We start from the raw sequence: 19773 nt of genomic DNA, 5'->3' as shown, positions 1-19773 counted from the left end.
TCTTTTGAGATGTATTTTTCTTACTGATTTTTAGAAGTTTTTTTGGTATATTGTGGATATAAATCCCATATCAGTTATACATCTAGATCTATTGAATATATATATATATATATATATATATATATATATATATATATAAAATATCGTTTCTCATTCCGTGGGTTGATTTTTCACTCCCTTAATGTTGCCATTTGATGAAAAATGTCCTTGATTTTAATATATTACAACTTGCAATATTTTTATTTTATGGTTAATGTTTCTTGTGTCCTGTTAAAAATATCTTTGTTTCAGGGAACCTGGGTGGCTCAGTTGGTTGAGTGTTCGCCTCTTGATTTCAGCTCAGGTCATGATCTCAGGGGTGTGAGATCGAGGTCCATGTCAGGCTCCATGCTCAGCAGGGAGTCTGCTGGAGATTCTCTCTCTCCCTCTCCTTCTGCCCCTCCCCCACTTGCACACATACACTCTCTCTCAAAAAAAGTAAATAAATATTTTTTAAAAATATATCTTTGTCTCCTCCCAGGTCAAGAAGGTATTCTCTTCTGTTCCCTCTAAAAATTTTATTTTATATTCACAGAGTCTCCAACTATCTGGAATTGATTGGGGGCAGCATCATTGCATTTAGCATATTTGTCATAAATCAGGTCACCATATATGTAAGGATTTATTACTGGACTCTATTCTGTTCCACTGGTCCATTTATCTTTCCTTGCATCAGTATCTCACTGTCTTTTTTTTTTTTTAAGATTTTATTTTTATTTATTTGACAGAGAGAGAGACAGCCAGAGAGGGAACACAAGCAGGGGGAGCAGGAGAGGGAGAAGCAGGCTTCCTGCAGAGTGGGGAGCCTGATGCGGGGCTCGATCCCACAACCCTGGGATCATGACCTGAGCCAAAGGCAGACGCTTAACGACTGAGCCACCCAGGCGCCCCAGTATCTCACTGTCTTAAACACGGTACCAGTATAATGGATTTCTATACATGGCAGCAAAAGTCCTCCAGCTTTATTATTCTTCTGTAAGATCGCCTTGGTTATTTTTGGCCCTTTGCATTTTCATATGAGTTTTAGAATTACCTTGTTAATTTCCACAAAATTTTCTGTGACTTTTAATCAGTATTGCATTATATACATTTGGGGAAATTTTTATATATTTACAGTATTGAGCCTTCTAGTCCATGAATGTTATATTCTTTCTTATTTAGGGCTTCTTTAATTTCTTAGAGAAATTTTGTGTTTTTCAGTGTAGTGGGATTGTTCATTTTGTTAAACTCATTCTAAGGTATTAGTCATATTTTAATGTAAATGGTATGATTTCCTTTTTTTTTTAATTTATTGCAGATAAATAGAAATACAATTGGCTTTTATTTATTGATCTATACATAGCAACATTGATAAATTCACTAATTTTGAATTTATATAGATTGTGTACCTAGAAAACCCAAAGCAAATATGTGATTTGCAAGTAATAATAGTTTTGGGACACCTGCATGGCTCAGTAGGTTATGCATCCAACTCTTGGTTTTGGCTCCGGTCATGATCTTGGGGTCGTGAGACTGAGCCCCGCATGGGATCCAAGCTTGCCATGGAGTCTGCTTGAGATTCTCTCTCCCCCTCTTCTTTTGCCCCCTCCCCACTCTAAAAATAAATAAATAAATATAAAACATAACTTAAAAAATAACAGTTTAGTCCTTCCTTTCTAATTTGTATGTCTCTTAGTTCTTTTTCTCCCCTTATTTCAATAGCTAGGACCTCCGGTACAATGTCGAGTAGAGGTTGTTTAACAGCAGACATCCTTGTTTTATACCTAATGTTAGGGGGATGATTTTAACATTTTGATATTGAGTATGATGCTTGTTGTTGATTTGTTTGGGGGGGTGAGTAAGATATCCCTCAACAGACTCAGGAAGTTGCCTTCTGGTTTCAGTTTTCTATGAGTTTCATCATGAATGGGTCATGCATTTTGTCAAATGTTCTTTACTCACTAATCTTTTATGTACCAAGATGATTGTATAATTTGGTTTTTTTTTTCTTTATTAGTGTGGTAAAATGCATTCAATGTTAAAAATATATTTCATTCCTGAAATAAACCTCATTTGTTCATGATGTAATATCTTTTTATATATCACTGGATTTGATTTGCTAATGTTTTGTTAAAGATTTTTGCATCTTTGATTATGAGAACTTGGTCTATATTGTTTTCTGTAATATCCACCTGAGATTTTGGAATCAAGTTTATTCTAGGCTCACAAAAAAAGTTAGGAAGTGTTCCCTTTTTATGTTTTCTGGAGGAATTTTTGCAAGATCCATGCAATTTCTTCCACGTGTTTAGGCATAGGGTTTTCTTTATGACAAATTTTTAAATAGATTTTCTCTTTCTTCTTCTGCTAAATAAATTTGCAATTTTTTTCAGTGAATTTGTCTATTTCACCAGATTGTCCAATTTGCCATCTTAACATTTTTCATAATATCTTAAGTTTTTAATGTCTGTATGATCTATATTAATACCTCATTTTTCGTTCCTGATATTGTTCATTTGTGTTTTCTTTTTGTCTTGGACGAACCAGTTTCATAAATAGCAAGATTTTTGATGTAGTTTTTCTCTCTTGTACATTTGTTTCTATTTGACTGATTTCTGTCCTTTATTATCTCTTTCCTTCTAATTTATTTAGGCTTGATGTGATGGTCCTTTTCTAGTTCCATGAGATTTGGAAGCTGAATTCTAAGCGGGAAGGTTTTCATTGCATATATTTTATAATATAAGATTTGGGTTATTTGAGGTTAAAGAATTGAACCCTGGCACAAATTAGAAGACGAAAACTAGTTAGGAAGTAACAGTAATTCAGGGCAAAAAGAATGGGTTGTACTAATGCGGAAGCAATATATAGAGATTGATATAGAGAGGTCATAGAGCCAAAGGCACTGTGAATAAGTTGGATTGTGAAAGAAAGGGTCAGCAAAATGTATCTTTTCCCTGTGTCCCTCCAGATCTGCTCTCTACCCACTTCTACATTGCTCTGTGCCTCCAAGGTTAATCATTATGGGCTGTATCAATGGACTACACCAGTATAAGACTGGCGAGCAGGAAGAGAATGAAATTGGACTACATATTTCCCTAGTTCCCTCTCTACCTGATCAATCAAGGTTGGCTTTGACCACCCCCCATACACACACACCATAGGTCTCATTACACCTTTTGCTTGGTAAGCCTTACCTCTGTGTCCAGTAACTACTCCTTGCCTTGCTTTTTCAAACTTGGGTGCTGTAATTGTTCCCCCAGGCTTGCCAGCCTCAGAAAACTGTACCATGTTTTATTGTTTTGCCTTAAGCTTCCACATATTTGTATATTATCCCTTTGTCAAATTCTCATCAGCAATCCTTTAAGCAATCCCTTATGTCAGCAATTACCAACACAAGAGGTAATCGGACTGATTTCTAAGGATTTATTGAAGAAATTTATGGGAGCCTGGGGCATTTCCTGAGATACAGGAGAAAGAGAGAATGGATGAGGCCAGCAGAAAGAAAATTGTCCATTTTTAGATACATTCATATTAGAAGTCCCACCAAATATCCAATTAATATAAGTGTTAAGATAAAGAGAAAGATTATTGCAGGCATTATTAAAAGTCATTTACATATAGATGGAGTGACTTGGATTTGTTTTTTTTAATTTCATTCATATATTTTTAATGATAAATGCTATCCTTGTTAGAAGATACTTTTCAAATAAATCTGCATGTGCATCTTCAAAAATATTTAAATGACTGGAAAAAAGTGAACTATTCCTCCATACCACCGAGGGTTATTAAATTGAAAAGAAAAAATACAGAAAATGGCCTTTCTGATTTTTATAACAAAGTAATCCAAAGATCTTTTCCAATTGGGAAGAGCAACTTCCAAACATATATCTAAACATATATGTGTCCAAGGTTTGGACTGCTTTTTGACAACACACAACATAAATCCCGCTTAGGGAATAATTGCCTGGGATGGTGCCGAGTTACCAGGTCATTTAAATCGATGCCGTGTGCGACTGCACACTTAAAATTATTTACACTGCTCTTATCCTAGCTACAATCTGTTCTCTCTCGCTAATGCAGTGGAGAGAAATTTACTCCAGAATACCAAAGTCCTTCTGATTTCATTTTTGCTCCCACATCTGCTGCTGTAAGCGCAAGTCCTAGAAATAAAACCAAATAAAGAAGCCCATGGAAGCTTTGGGGGAAAGTCGGTTTTAGAGTAAACATCAGTGAAATCTTCAAAGTTCTGTTTCTGACACTTGGTTCTAATTAACTTTAATGGCTGCTTGCAGTTGTTCATTTGAGAGATTTGGAGGAGATCTTTCTTTCCTCTTACGTCCTTCCTTCTTTCCCTCCTTTTTTTGGACACAGGCATTTGACACAGAATTGAGGCAGAGGGTGTACTTTGGCATTTTTCATTTGAAATGAGGCTGTGGTCTGTGACTCATGTTACTTGCCCCATTAAAGTTGCTGGCTGCAAAGCTGTTGAAAGTTCTTAGTTTTGTTTTAGTTTCTTATTTCTTAGGGGTTTTTTTTCCTCCCCCCCTCCCCCACCGCCCTGGGAGGAGCAGCGCGGGAGCGCACAGCAGGGATCTGCTGGGTTTGGAGACTCCAAACGGGATCGGGTGCCAGAGATAGAAACGCTCAGTCAGGCCAGGTGAGCACGGAGTGCGGCCGGAGACTGGGAGACGGGAGTGATTGACTGCTTTTCTCTGGGGGCTCACTGAGGAGCGGGGCCCCGGGTTCTCGGCTCCTCCGGGGCAGAGATTGGGAGGCCGCCGTTTTCACTCTCGGCCTCCAAAGCTGTTGTTTTTGTTTTTGTTTAAAGCCAAATAACCAGATGTGTATACATAAAAATAACATTAAGGTGGGGGTGCCTGGGTGGCTCAGTCGGCTGGGTGTCCAACTCTCGGTTTCTGCTCAGGTAGTGATCTCAGGGGTTGTGAGGTCAAGCTCCACATTGGGCTCTGCACTCAGCAGGGGTCTGCCTGACATTCTCTCCCTTTGCCCCTCCCCATGCTCACATTCTCTCTCTCTCAAATAAATAAATAAATCTTAAAAAAAAAAAGAATATGGGGGCACTTGGGTGGCTCAGTCAGTTAAGCATCTGCCTTCAGCTCAGGTCATAATCCCAGGGTCCTGGGATCAAGCCCTGCATCAGACTCCCTGCTCAATGGGGAGTTTGCTTCTCCCTCCCCCTGCTCTTGTGCTCTTGCTTTCTCTCTCTCTCCCTCTCAAATAAATAAATAAAATCTTAAAAAAAGAATATGAAGGTAGAGAAGAGAAGAACTAGGAACAACCCCTGATGTACTACAAAATTAAGAGATCTAGCTCAAAAGAAGTGAGCAGCAAAGAATGTGGGGCAGAAAGGAATGTGGTGGTTCAGAAACTAAGAGAATGAAGTACATCAATAATAAAAGAGGGGCATCTGGCTGGCTCAGTCAGTGGAGTATGCAACTCTTGATCTCAGGGTCATGAGTTTGAGCCCCATATTGGACGTGGAGCCTACTTAAAAATAAACAAATAAATAAATAAAGCAGGTCATATTTAAAAAAGAATAAAAGAGTTGCCCATTGTCATTCTGCTTAGATTGTAAATAATATGGGGACTGAGATTTGAGAAAAGTATGTGCAAACAGCAGTCATTAATGACTTATTAAGAGCAATCTTAGGGGGTATCTGGCTGGCTCAGTCAGTGGAGCCCACAACTATTTATTTTGGGGTTGTGAGTTCAAGCCCTACTTTCAGTGTAGAGATTACTTAAAAAAAAAAAAAAGAGCAATTTTACTGCAGTGAGGATGAAGGCTCAATTATAAGAGCTTAAAGAAGGCACCTGGCTGGGTCAGTCAGAGGAGCCTGCGACTCCTGGTCTCGGGGTTGTGAGTTTGAGCCCCATGTTGGGGTGTAGAGATTACTAAAAATAAATAAATAAATATGAGTTTGAAGAGAAACTAAGGAAGTGACATCTGGAAACAGTGACTATAGACAGCTTTTTAAAGAAATTTTAAGGTCCCTGACATTTAGTTTCAACTAGGGCCAAGTAGTTGTTCTCAAAATTATGATACTTACGTACTTATGATGGCATGGATTTACTCCACAACCACAGGGATATGCCCTATGCCCTATGATTCTTCTTCTTTTTTTTTTATTATGTTCAGTTATTGAGGTTTATATGGTCTCCACACATCAAACTGATATAACATAGATACTTTAGGGATGCCTGGGTGGCTCAGTCGGTTAAGCATCTGCCTTCAGCTCAGGTCATGATCCCGGGGTCCTGGGATCGAGTCCCGCATCGGGCTCCTTGCTCAGCGGGGAGCCTGCTTCTCCCTCTGCCTGCCTCTCTCTCTGCTTGTGCTTTGTCTCTCTCTGACAAATAAATAAATAAAATCTTAAAACAAACAAACAAACAAACATAGATACTTTAAATATCCTTACATTTTCTGTATTTTAAGGCCCAAATAGCAGCACTACCTGCTGTTCAGTTAAGACTTGCAAAATCCGAGCAAGGGAAGGAGCGAGAGCGCTTCAAGATGCGCTGCCTGACTATACCAACTTCGGGCCCTGGCCCAGGCTGCACGTGCAGGGCATCCCACTGGCCCAAGCCTCCACAGCAGCACAGTGGCAGCGACCCACAAGTTCGTGAACATGCGGGAACCCTCGATGGACACGAAGGCGGTGACCGACAGGGCGGCTCAGACCCTGCTGTGGACTGAGCTCATCCGAAGCCTGGGCATGACCCTGAGCTACCTGTTCCGGGAGCCTGCCACCATCAACTACCGATTCGAGAAGGGCCCACTGAGCCCTTGCTTTCGGGGAGAGCATGCGCTGCGTCGGTACCCATCGGGAGAGGAGCGCTGCATCGCCTGTAAGCTCTGTGAGGCTGGCTGCCCCGCCCAGGCCATCACCACCGAGGCCGAGCAGCGCGCGGGCGGATGGCAGCCTCCGGACCACCCGCTACGACATCGCCATGACCAAGAGCAGCTACTGCGGCTTCTGCCAGGAGGCCTGCCCCGTGGACGCCATCGTCGAGGGCCCCAACTTCGAGTTCTCCACCGAGACGCACGAGGAGCTCCTGTACGACAAGGAGAAGCTGCTCAGCAACGGGGACAAGTGGGAGGCCGAGATCGCCGCCAACATCCAGGCCGACTACCTCTACCGCTGACGCCCCCCACCCGGCTGGCCTGCAGCCCCTGCGGCCCAATAAAAAAGCTCTGCCTCCCCCCCCCCCCAAAAAAAGACTTGCAAAATCCATATGATTCCATAATTCCACTTCTGGGTGTTTATCTGAAGGAAACACAATCACAATCTCAAAAAGCTATCTGCACCCCCATGCTTACTGCAGCATTACTTACAATAGTCAAGACATGGAAGCAACCTAAGTGTCTATCATTGGATGAAGAGACAAAGAAAATTACACACACACACACACACACACACACGAATATTATTCAGCCATAAAAAAGAAGAAAACTTGCCATTTGCAACAACATAGATGGACCATGAGGTCCTCATGCTTGGTGAAATAAGTCAGAGAAAGACAAATACTTTATGATCTCACTTATATGCAGAATCTTAAAAGAAAACAGTAATGTGATTGTATATATATAATGTCAATTTATCTCAATAAAAAAGAAAAACCAAAGTCATAGAAACAGAGATTGGGATTGCCAGAGGTGGGGTATGGGGAGTGAGTGGAATGAGTGAAGGGAGTCAAAAGGTACAAACTTCAAAAGTTATAAAATAAATAATCCCTGGGATTGTAATATACAGCACTGTGACTATAGTTAACAATATCATATATTTGATAAGATCAAAACATATATTTGAAAGTGGCTAAGATAGTAGATCTTAAAAGTTCTTACTGCAAGAAAAAAATGTGTAGCTATGTTTGGCAATGAATGTTAACAAAATTTATTGTGGTTAATCATTTCACAATATATGCAGATATCAAATCATTATGTTGTATACACCTAAAACTAATACAATGCTATATGTCATTTACATCTCATTTAAGAAAAAAAGACCTGCCAGGAGCACCCAGCTGGCTCTGTCAGGGGAGCACGTGGCTCTTGATCTCAGAGTTGTGAGTCTGTGCTCCACATTCAGTTACTTATAAAGAAAATCTTAAAAAAATTTTTTTAAAAAGACTTGCCAAATTTTCTCTAGCTTTGGGACCCGATCAATACTGCCTATTTCATAAGTCATTCAGAAAATGGGTCAGAGCAGCACATTTAAATGGTGTGTATGTTCGTTTTAAAATGTACAGAAACCAGGGGCGCCTGGGTGGCTCAGTCGTTAAGCGTCTGCCTTCAGCTCAGGTCATGATCCCAGGGTCCTGGGATCAAGCCCTGCATCGGGCTCCCTGCTTCTCCCTCTTCCAATCCCCCTGCTTGTGTTCCCTCTCTCACTGTCTCTCTCTCTCTCTATATCAAATAAATAAATAAAACCTTTAAAAAATAAATAAATAAATAAAATGTATAGAAACCGAAACCAAATAAACACTGGGCTTTTTTTTTTTTTTAAGAGAGAGAGAGAGAGCGAACTGGGTGGGCTAGAGGTGGGCAGAAGGAGAGAGGCGGGGGAATCCCAAGCAGACTCCCTGCCCAGTGCAGAGCCTGAGGTGGGACTGGATCCCATTACCCCGAGATCGTGGCCCAAGCTGAAATCAAGAGTCGGACACTCAACTGACTGAGCCACCCAGAGACCCCTAACTCTGTGCTTCTGAGTAGAAGGAGTTGCTAAATGCAGCAATGACTTTCATTTGGGTGACATAACTGAGACCCCTGTACTACTGGAATCTAATATGAGTTTAACCTGCCATCATCTAACACACAGAAATTAGGAATCCTGATTGATTTAATGATAAACTACAGTCATTATCCAAACTCCATCCATTTCAATGCAAGCTAAACAAGTGAAGTGGGTGGAGATGTGATAGGAGTCACCACATTTGCATCTTTTATTCTTTGATAATATCACTCTTTTTGCAATGCCATATATAGGTATCACTTGCAAATTGCTATTGCAAGTCAGATTAATTTCCAAGGACTCTTCCTACAATAACAGTACTCACTCTTCATATTAAGGAGGAAATATATGGATTCTGCTGTTGTCAAGTATGCATCAAAAAATGGAATAAATGACCATAGTTTCTTTTTTTTAAGATTTTATTTATTTATTTGAGAGACAGACTGAGAGAGAGAGACAGAGAGCATGAGCAGGGAGGAAGGGCAGAGGGAGTGAGAGAAGCAGACTCCCCGCTGAGCAGGGAGCCCAACATGGGACTCGATCCCAGGACCCTGGGATCATGACATGAGTCGAAGGCAGATGCTTAACTGACTGAGCCACCCAGGCGTCCCTCTACAGACATTTTTAAAGATAATGAGAATTCAATAAACAACTTTTCAATATTTGACAACTTAGTTCTTTGACGACTTAGTTCAATGACCAATTTTCTTGAAAAATAAAACCTATGAAAATTGGGTGCCTGGGTGGCTCAGATGGTTAAGCATCTGCCTTCGGCTCAGGTCATGATCCCAGGGTCCTGGGATCGAGTCCCACATCGGGCTCCCTGCTCAGTGGGGAGCCTGCCTCTCTCTCTCTGTCTCTTATGAATAAATAAATAAAATCTTAAAAAAAAAAAAAAACCTATGAGAATTGACACAAGAAGAAATAGAAAGTCTGAATTCTCCTAGCGCTATTAAAGAAATTGGACCACTATTTTAAATATTTGCCACAAGAAAACGCCATGCCTGAATTGCTTCACCAGGGAATTCTAAACATTTAAGAAAGAAATAGTATTAATCTTACTCAAACTCATCCAGAGAACAGAAAGAAGGAAACACTCTGCAACTCATTGTAAAAGTCCGGTAATTTTGATACCAAACCTAATAAGGACATTTCAAAATGCATCTCATAAACATAGATGCAAAACTCCTTATCAAAATACCAATAAATCAAGAAAAAATTTTTAAAAATCACAACAAAATAGGGTTTATTAAAAAAATGCAAAATTCTTAGCAAACTGAGAACAGAAGAAAACCTCGTTATTCTTACAATAACATCTAAAATTTCTACATCCAATCACAATGATGAATTATTAAAATTAATGGTGAAAATTGAAAGCTTTCTCCCCTAAGGTCAGAATTAAGCAAGTATGCCCATTCTCACCATTTTGTTGGAGGTTCTATTCAATGAATTTAAGGCAAGACAAATGAATAAAAGACATATAGATTGGATGAAAATAAATAAACCTGTTATTATTCACAGATGACATCATGGTGTACATAGAAAATAAAATGGAATCTAAAGCAATATACCATAATTTAGCAATGTTGCTGGATTCAAATTCAAAATACAATGCTGATTTTATTTCTATGTACTTTCTAAATACTACCAACAAAGAAACTTTTTTTTTTTCAACAAAGAAACTTTAAAAGTGATGCCATTTAGGGGCGCCTGGCTGGCTCAGTCAGTGGAGCATGTGACTCTTGTTCACAGGGTTGTAAGTTCAAGCCCCACATTGGGTACAGAGATTGCTTAGAAACAAAATCTTTTTTAAAAAAAGTTACGCCATTTAAAATAGCATCAAAAACATCAAATATCTAGGAAAACATCTAATAAATGATGTGTAAGATTCTACACTGAAAACCAAGAGTCACATGCTCCATTGACTGAGCCAGCCAGGCACCCAAGGCAACATTTTGAAAGAGAATTCACAAAAGAATCCAGCCAAATAGACAAAAAACATACATAAAGATTCTTCACTTCAGTAGTCACAGGGGAATGAAAATTAAAATCACAGTGTGGTATCACTACACACTCATCAGTATGGCTAAGATGGGGTGAAAATAGACAATACCAAATGTTGGAATATTTGGAGCAACAGAATTCTCATACACTGCTGGTGGAAATATCAATTCATTGGTACAACCACTTTGGAAAACTGTTTGGTATTGTCTATGAAAGCTAAGATATGCCTACCAAATGATCCAGCAGTTTTTACTATATTCTCAGAAGAAATTCATGTATAAATGTCCCAAAAGACATATACAAACATATTTATAACAGCACTCTTCTAATAGCCAAGTCTGGAAACAATCCAAATGAACATGTACACTAAAAGGATTAAATTGCCTTGTATTTACACAAGAAGAATAAGACATAAGAATAAGAGAATTTCAACTACAGGGATGCCTGGCTGGCTCAGTCATAGAGCATGTGGCTCTTGATCTCGGAGCTTTGAGTCTGAGCCCTACATTTGGTGTAGAGATTACTTAAAAATTTAAAATCTTAAAAACTAAAACTACACACCATAACATACATAAGTTTCAGAATCATAATGTTGAGCCACAGAATTCAGGTGCAATGGACATACTGCTTGACTCCCTCCATATAGAGCTCAAATAGAGTCATACTAATGTACAGTGTTAGGAATCTGGACAGGGGTTACCTTTGGGATTGGTGACTTCACTATGGTATAAAAATCAATCCTAGGATATTGGTATTAGTCTGTTCTTTTTTTTTTTTTTTAAAGATTTTATCCATTTATTCATGAGAGACAGAGAGAGAGAGAGAGAAAGGCAGAGGGAGAAGCAGGCTCCCAAGGAGCAGGGAGCCCGATGTGGGACCCGATCCCAGGACCCTGGGATCATGACCTGAGCCGAAGGCAGACGCCTAACCATCTGAGCCACCCAGGCGCCCGGTGTTAGTCTGTTCTTAATCTGGATTTTGGTTTCATCAGACATTCATAAATTGTGAGAATGTCAGTCTGCCCACTTATGATTTGGGCCTCTTTCCTTATGAATGCTATACTGCTATAAAATTTATGGGGGGAAAAAAGACATCAGGTCGAGTAAACAAGAGCCTGGAATTTTTATAGATCTCATCTGTGTTGGGAGCCGGCACAGAAATAACAAGACAATAAAGACTCATGTTTGGGGCACCTGTGAGGCTCAGTCAGTTAAGCAGCTGCCTTCAGCTCAGGTCATGATCTTGGGGTCCTGGAATCGAGCCCCGCATCGGGCTCAGTGGGGAGTCTGCTTCTCCTTCTCCCTCTGTGATCTCTCTCGCTCTCACTCTCTCTCAAATAAATAAATAAAATCTCAAAAAAAAAAAAAAAGATTCACGTTTGCCTGGGGATTGTAATCGCCTCAGAAAAGGAAAAAGACAAATGCATAAAAATATATGCAAATTTGAACAATGCTCACCACTTCCATCACACCACACGTGGATTATCACAGTTTGCCTTCTAGTGTCCTTTGATCTCCTGAGCAAGAACCCAGGAGGAATATCATTCAGTTAGGATTCAATCAGAGAAGTAGAACCACTGGGAGGGGTATGGAATATGAGGATTTTTTAAATAAGCATTAGACCTTTCACCAGTGTGGGAGCTGGTAAAGAAGTCTATGGGATGGACCTGAGGTCACTGTAGGTTGGCAGGCCACATAGTCAGGATATAAAAGCTGGGTGTGAAATAGGAGAGAGTGAGAACAAACTGGGACCTGTGTTGGTGTCTCATGACCTCCACCTCCTGCAATGTGGGTGACCTGCAGAAGCCTGCTGAACAAGGTCACCTGGCAGGAGCTGGGGCATCATGCCCGCCGGTGAGTCAGCAGATGAGCAGCACTGTGGGGAGCTGTGGCAGCACCTGGGGCCCCCACTGCCCTTCAGAGCATATGGCTACTTCTTCTCTTCCAACTTCTAAATATGGCACAAACATGGCCCCCACTAACCCTATCCTGAAAGCATTTGGGAAGGGAGTTCTTGGAATTGATACAGTATAAAACCATCATCATCATTCTTTCAGAAAAATAAATAGGATCATGTCCTTCCTCTGTTCAAAAACATCTAATAGCCTCCCCAAAAAGTCAAAATAGTTACACTACCTACAATACTTCAATATAAGCTGGCACTTTTAACTCCTCCTATGGCTCATTCCCAAGTCTCCCGGCAGCCCCTCTGGTCACCTTACTATTCCCTCAACACACCAATAACTGTCCTTCCTCAATCTTTCCTCCATCTATCTCCTCCACCCTCTATATTCTTGCCAAAGGCTGTATGTATTACTTGCTCCCTCAAGTCCTTCAATACTGCTCAAATATCACACTCTCAGGAAGGGATCTCCTGACCAGGTTATTTAAAACTAAATCACCCAGGGGGTGCCCGGGTGGCTCAGTCAGTTGAGCGCCCAACTCTTGGTTTCTGCTCAGGTTATGATCTCAGGGTCATGAGATCGAGCCCCATGTCCAGCTCCACGCTCAGGGGAACGTCTGCTTAAGATTCTCTCCATTTACCTCTCCCTCCTTCTCTGCCCCCCTACCCCCACTCATGTGCACGCACACACACACTCTCTCTCTAAAAAAAAAATGAATAGGGGCGCCTGGGTGGCTCAGTTGGTTAAGCGACTGCCTTCGGCTCAGGTCATGATCCTAGAGTCCCTGGATCGAGTCCTGCATCGGGCTCCCTGCTCGGCAGGGAGCCTGCTTCTCCCTCTGGCCCTCCCCCCTCTCATGTGCTCTCTGTCTCTCTCATTCTCTCTGTCTCGGATAAATAAATAAAATCTTTAAAAAAAAATGAATAAATAAAATAAAATAAAAACTGAATCACCCAGGGCATTCCTTGTCCCCCTCCTACTCATTACTTTTCAATAGAGCACTTAGCAGCAGCTGAAATACTATGGTATCTATTTAACATTTTCTGTCACTCTCAGTAGAATGTAAACTCCATAAGGACCATTATTTTTTCCTATCATATGTATTACTATATATTACTATATATAGCATCACCTATAACAGTGACTGGCATATAGTAAGGAAGCATTAAATATTCTTGTTAAAATGAATGAATAAATGAGTGAATGAAGTGGACATGTAGATCTACCTCCTCTATCTGATCTTTATTTTATTTTTATTTTTTTTAAGGATTTTGATATAGTGAGAGAGGGAACACAAGCAGGGGGAGTGGGAGAGGGAGAAGCAGGCTTCTCGCGGAGCAGGGAGCCCGATGCGGGGCTCGATCCCAGGACCCTGGGATCACGACCTGAGCCAGAGGTAGACGCTTAACGACTGAGCCACCCAGGCGCCCCTCTATCTGATCTTTAAATGAAGCTAACTTGTTACTACGTTCTCAGGCATATTCTCTCCACTCTCAAAATGCTCTTTCTTATTTCAACCCTACCTAAGTCCCTATTACCAGTATACGTTGTTGACAGCTAAATGTGTATTTCCAAAGCAAATCTTCCATCTGTCCCCCACTCATATATGTGAAGTATGTGATACTTCACCAGACACATGCATGACGCAGATGCCTCAGAGACATAACACATTCCACGTGCCAAAAAGAATACGTGGTATTTCTACACCCCAAGGACAGCTTCCCAATTTCTCAAGATCGAGAAACACCACCACAATCCATCCAGTTGCCCAAGTCTTAAGAGAGTGGTGAGCCACTGTCCACACCAGCCTTACATAACCATTTGTAAAATGATCACTAAGTTCAGCGCACACTTCTTTCTAAGGAAGTTTTTCTCAAGTCCATGTTCTCCACCCCCCGATGTTGATTTTCATCATCTTTATCAGAAGCATCGTCCTCTCTCATCTGGTTGACTTCAGAAGTCCCCTGTGTCTTCTTCCCAAGTTCACTCTTGCTCAATTCAATAAACCATGCTCATAATTGTTATGTAAACTGGACTTTTTTTAAAATGCCACCTTTCTCCTTGAGAAAACCCTTAAATTGTCTGAAACTACTGTTGAGACTCATGGTACAAATCCTTAACCTAATCTGTAAAACCTGGCAAATGGTCATCCCATCCTTTGGCTCATGCCGATGTCCCTTGTTCTTGGCACACAAGGTACACAGGGTTTCTTTCAGTTCTTTGTATGTTCTATGTTCCTTCCTTCAAATGGTGTTCAAACACATTTTTCTATTTACCTAAAACACCCATGATGGCTGGCAAACTTCCTCCAAACTGTTCAGGGAGTAGCCTAAATCTGCAGATGCAAAGTCCTTAAACATACAATCCTGAGTTCCTCGTTGCACCAATCTGTGTGACTGCAATTATATAATTATTTGTTTGATGTCTGGATTCCCCACACTTTATTGGAGCAGATACCCTTGCTGTTCACCACTGTGTCTGACACATCAGTGGTACAGAGAATATACTTCATATACTTCCCAGTAGGAGATCAATGGGTGAATGAATGTTGTACAAGGCTGTCAGTAGTTGGGTAAATTCTACAACTTCCTCAGCAGGAATGGCAGAGGCGGGAGATGTGAGGGTCACTTTTTAAGAGCAAAAAGGGACTGAGGGTTGGAAAATAAGATGCCAGAAGCACACTGGTGTTCACAAGCCACAACGGTTGGTTGTCAAAAAGATAAGCATACATTTCAAAAACAGAAGAGAGGGAATAAAATATAACAAAAGTGCTCACAAGTATCAGGATAGCTTTTGCGGCTCTGGTCCCTGGGGATATTTGGGAAGATTGCCTAGTACTGTGAATGTATTAGACTCGCTGTTGGTGCCCGTGAAGGAAAAATATCATGTATCCACTGGCCTACATCATGAGTCCCAAACAAATAATATCAATAGAGGTGAAAATAACTAAACATATTGATTATGTAATTGTGTTAATAAACAAATGAGGGCAATACCCAAGATTTGATTTCACACTGATATTTCTGCTATTCTTTGGTCCAGTCACTCTCCTGGAAACAATGATATTTATCAGCAAATGAAACATCCAACTCAGGATACATGGAGAATTAATACGCTTTGGGGATTTGAATTTGAGTTCTGCCCATCTATAGTTTGTAGGGTTAGTACTCAAGGCCTGGAAACCACTCAAAAAACAGGTGGTGCTAAGAGAGTTTCCCCAGGCCACTCTGTGAAAATAAAAGACAAGTTTACATGTGACATCATGTAGGAAATATTTCAACCCAAAGGCTACCATTGTCAAAGGGATTCCTCCACGAAGAAGGATCAAAGTATTGGCTAAAGCAAGATGGTTGATTATTTGCCCTAATGGTCTCAATCTATGTCTCCTAAAAAGAGAGCAGACATAATGACAAAGGAGTAAAACATTACCCACAGTCCCTATTCCAGTCTGAACAAGGATGACTATACCTATTGACAAGTTAGCAGAAATCATTGCCTAGGTGACTGAAGTATGATTTTTCACAGGTTTGTAGCACCCGGAGAGAAAGAGAAGGAGAACATGAGTGTCTTCAAGTCAAGTGAACTACAGTTCTCACCATAATTTCTTTAAAAACTCCTTCCTGGGAAACCTATCCTCTTGTCATGCATAAAAATCCCATCCCTAAAGTTTTTTTTTCTCCTCATCACCTACTATATCTCTTGTGGTACTTATAACAACTGAAATTATCTTATTGGATTACCTTATTTCTATCAAAGGAAGACAGTTTCCTCCAACAGAACTATGAGAGCCATGAAAGCAGGGGGTCTTGTCTACCTGTTAGCAGTCCATATCCAGGGTCTAGAACAATCTGTTACTAGTAGGCAGTCAATTAATATCTATTACATGAATAAACAAATAATGAATGGAGTCATTATTTTCATGCCAAAAGTTATTTCAATATGTCCTTTACACTGACAGACTTCTTAACAGAATGCATATTCTCTACTTAATAGTTAAAAATCGTGCAGTAAGGGGCACCTGGGTGGCTCAGTTGGTTAAGCGTCTGCCTTCAGCTCAGGTCATGATCCCAGGGTCCTGGGATCCAGTCCCCCATCCAGCTCCCTGCTCCACGGGGAGTCTGCCTCCCCCTCTCCCTCTCTTACTCCCCCTGCTTGTGCTCTATCTCTCTCTGTCAAATAAGTAAATAAAATCTTTTTAAAAAACAGTGCATTAAGCTCACTAATTGTGTTATTTGAAACTGCATGTTCTTGCTTGATTTGAGCATTTGTTTGGTTTTGTTTATGTAAATGCTTAACCTATCTGAGGGATAGGTATTCAAGTATCTTATGTTGCACTGGATCCTATCAAATACTCTTAGTCAAATGTTATCTTTCTATAAACCAATGTAATTTTTATTTATTTTTTTTATTTTTTAAAGAGTTTATTTATTTATTTGACAGAGAGAGACACAGTGAGAGAGGGAACACAGGCAGGGAGAGTGGGAGAGGGAGAAGCAGTCTTCCCACGGAGCAGAGAGCCCGATGCGGGGCTCGATCCCAGAATCCTGGGATCATGACCCGAGCCGAAGGCAGACACTTAAAGATGAGCCACGCAGGCGCCCCCAATGTAATTTTTAAATACAACTCTTGAATCAAGGACCTAAACTGAATGAGCAGTATTTATATCTTAATAATAATACAACATTAACAAAGATATATTCCAAGACTACCCACGATTAACATGACAATGAATATTAGAGACAATCTCATTTCACGGGGAAAAAAGACTAACATGATCTCAGGCACACAATTATTCATTATTTTTCTGATTCAGTCAATAAAATGGCAGGAAAAAGTTATCCCTCTTTGAAAATTAGATCATTTTTATGTGTAACTTTTGAAGAATATGCTGAAATATTTTAGAAGTAATAAGAGTAATTTGCTCAAATGTTACACAAATATGCAAAAATTTAAAATATATTATGCATAAACACTTTTCAAACCTTCGAACCAAACTAGATCAGTAATGTGCTGGAAATATAAAAGTAAAAAAAATTAAATAGCACAAAAAAGTCTTGAAGGAGTGGAACTCATTCCATGTTCTTGGATGGGAAGATATAACACGTCAAGATTTGAAACTTCCCCAAATGTGTAGATTCAATTCTTTTTTTTAAAATATTTTATTCATTTATTTGAGAGAGAGAGAATGAGAGAGAGCACATGAGAGGGGGGAGGGTCAGAGGGAGAAGTAGACTCCCTGTCGAGCAGGGAGCCTGATGCAGGACTCGATCCAGGGACTCCAGGATCATGACCTGAGCCGAAGGCAGTCGCTTAACCAACTGAGCCACCCAGGCGCCCAGTGTGTAGATTCAATTCTTGAAACTTCCTCAAATGTGTAGATTCAATTCAATATCAGTCAAAATAGCAAGACAATTTTGGGGGGAACTGGGCAATTTGTCTCAAAATTTAGCTATAATTGTACAAGAAAATCCAAGTAATTTTCCCCAACAATTTATTGCCAATATTTTCAAACATACAGAAACTGATTCATTTTTTTAAAATAATAATAACAATGGATTGCCTACCTGATTTCCTAGAACTTATTACAGCAATTAAAGTGTGGGTACAACTGAAGAACAGTCAAACATATCAATGGGTCAGGATGAAGTGTCCAGAAAAAATTATAAGTAGAAAACTCAACAAATTAGGAAATAGCTGTTCGGTATGAGGGACCAGAATAATTGGTGAATGATTTGGAAAGTATAAAGTTGAAATTGTCAAATCAAATCTTAACAGACAAATAAATTTCAGGGCAAAAAAAAAATGTCATTGGAAAGAGCAGGAACCAGATACACATGCAGATAGAAATAGCAGCAGAGGTGCAGCTGACCTACAGAATACTGTGGCTGATGATGAATTCTGTATGGGTTCTGTGCTTGAGCAAAAAAATGTGAAGATGGCTCCCTAAAGTCCATGTACCCCAAGGTTCAGTGAGATTTCACCAAATCTTTAAGCCCCTGTGAGCACTGACCATGTGTTAGCCACAGCCCCGATCTGTCATATTTGCTTTCAGGATTTTTATGTCCCTGGAACACAGAGCAGAAGGCAGGATCCACATCACATGTCTGATTCTAAGACCAATACCACATCTCAGAATTCTGGTTTTGGACCCAAGTATGCTATTGGAAATGAGAACCCAGCTATAAGATACTCACTGGTAAGAATGCCTTCTTCATAATTGGGTCTGTCATGTGTTCCAAGGTGTATTTTTTTTTTAAAGATTTTATTTATTTATTTGACAGAGAGAGAGAGAGAGTGAGAGCAGGAACACAAGCAGGGGGAATGGGAGAGGGAGAAGCAGGCTTCCCGCCGAGCAGGGAGCCCGATGCGGGACTCAATCCCAGGACCCCGGGATCATGACCTGAGCCGAAGGCAGACGCTTAACGACTGAGCCACCCAGGCGCCCCACCAAGGTGTATTATTTTTATTAGAAGATCAGAATCTACAATAAGATATAATTTCTTAGTGCACCAATCTAATTAAGATGCAGACAATGTCTTAAAATTTTTCATGCAGTGCGCACAGTGACACACATACATAGCACTCTCCCATATAAATAAATTTCCCAAATTCAGTCTCGTCCAGATAAGGTCCAGTGGAAACAGAAGACATTAATATTTATTTAAGACATTCTATGAACCAGGCCTATAATTTTCTCTATTATACATTTAATTCATCTTGATCCCACACTTAAGGAATCTCAGACTAAAGTTTAATCAAAGAACAGAGGTAAAAATTGGGACAGAACTAATGCAGGGAAAGAATCAAGGAGACACTGTAGAAAAGTGGGCAAGAGGAAGAGAATCTCCAAATGATTAGAGAACATCCCTTCCCAGGCGGGCTCTACCACGGATTCTTGTGCATTCTCATGAAAAGGTATTATTGTCCAGACATTGTGTAGTTTCCCATCTCTGAATATTCACCCCTTTTCTCTCCCAGACAGTTTCTAAATCTCAACTAAAACTCCACTCACCTGAGTAACTTTTGTTAGAAGATGGTAGACCCAATGTTTACCAGATTTGCCATGGGAGGGAAAAGCTGAGCCCTCAGTTATAGGCTTGG

The 19773-nt window shown here is 40.3% G+C and overlaps 2 pseudogenes across 1 annotated transcript; one reads left to right on the top strand and one right to left on the bottom strand.

The window, feature by feature from the left end:
- Positions 1 to 6547: 6547 nt before the first annotated feature.
- LOC110590268 lies at positions 6548 to 7180 on the top strand (annotated as a pseudogene). Its single transcript, XR_002480941.1, has one exon. The product of XR_002480941.1 is annotated as an NADH dehydrogenase [ubiquinone] iron-sulfur protein 8, mitochondrial-like (transcript).
- Positions 7181 to 15262: 8082 nt separating this feature from the next.
- Positions 15263 to 16165, bottom strand: LOC123326907 (annotated as a pseudogene).
- Positions 16166 to 19773: the final 3608 nt, after the last annotated feature.

Source organism: Neomonachus schauinslandi, chromosome 16 (genome assembly GCF_002201575.2).
Source record: "Neomonachus schauinslandi chromosome 16, ASM220157v2, whole genome shotgun sequence".
Taxonomy (NCBI): Eukaryota; Metazoa; Chordata; class Mammalia; order Carnivora; family Phocidae; genus Neomonachus; species Neomonachus schauinslandi.
This window is presented reverse-complemented; position numbering and strand designations above follow the sequence as displayed.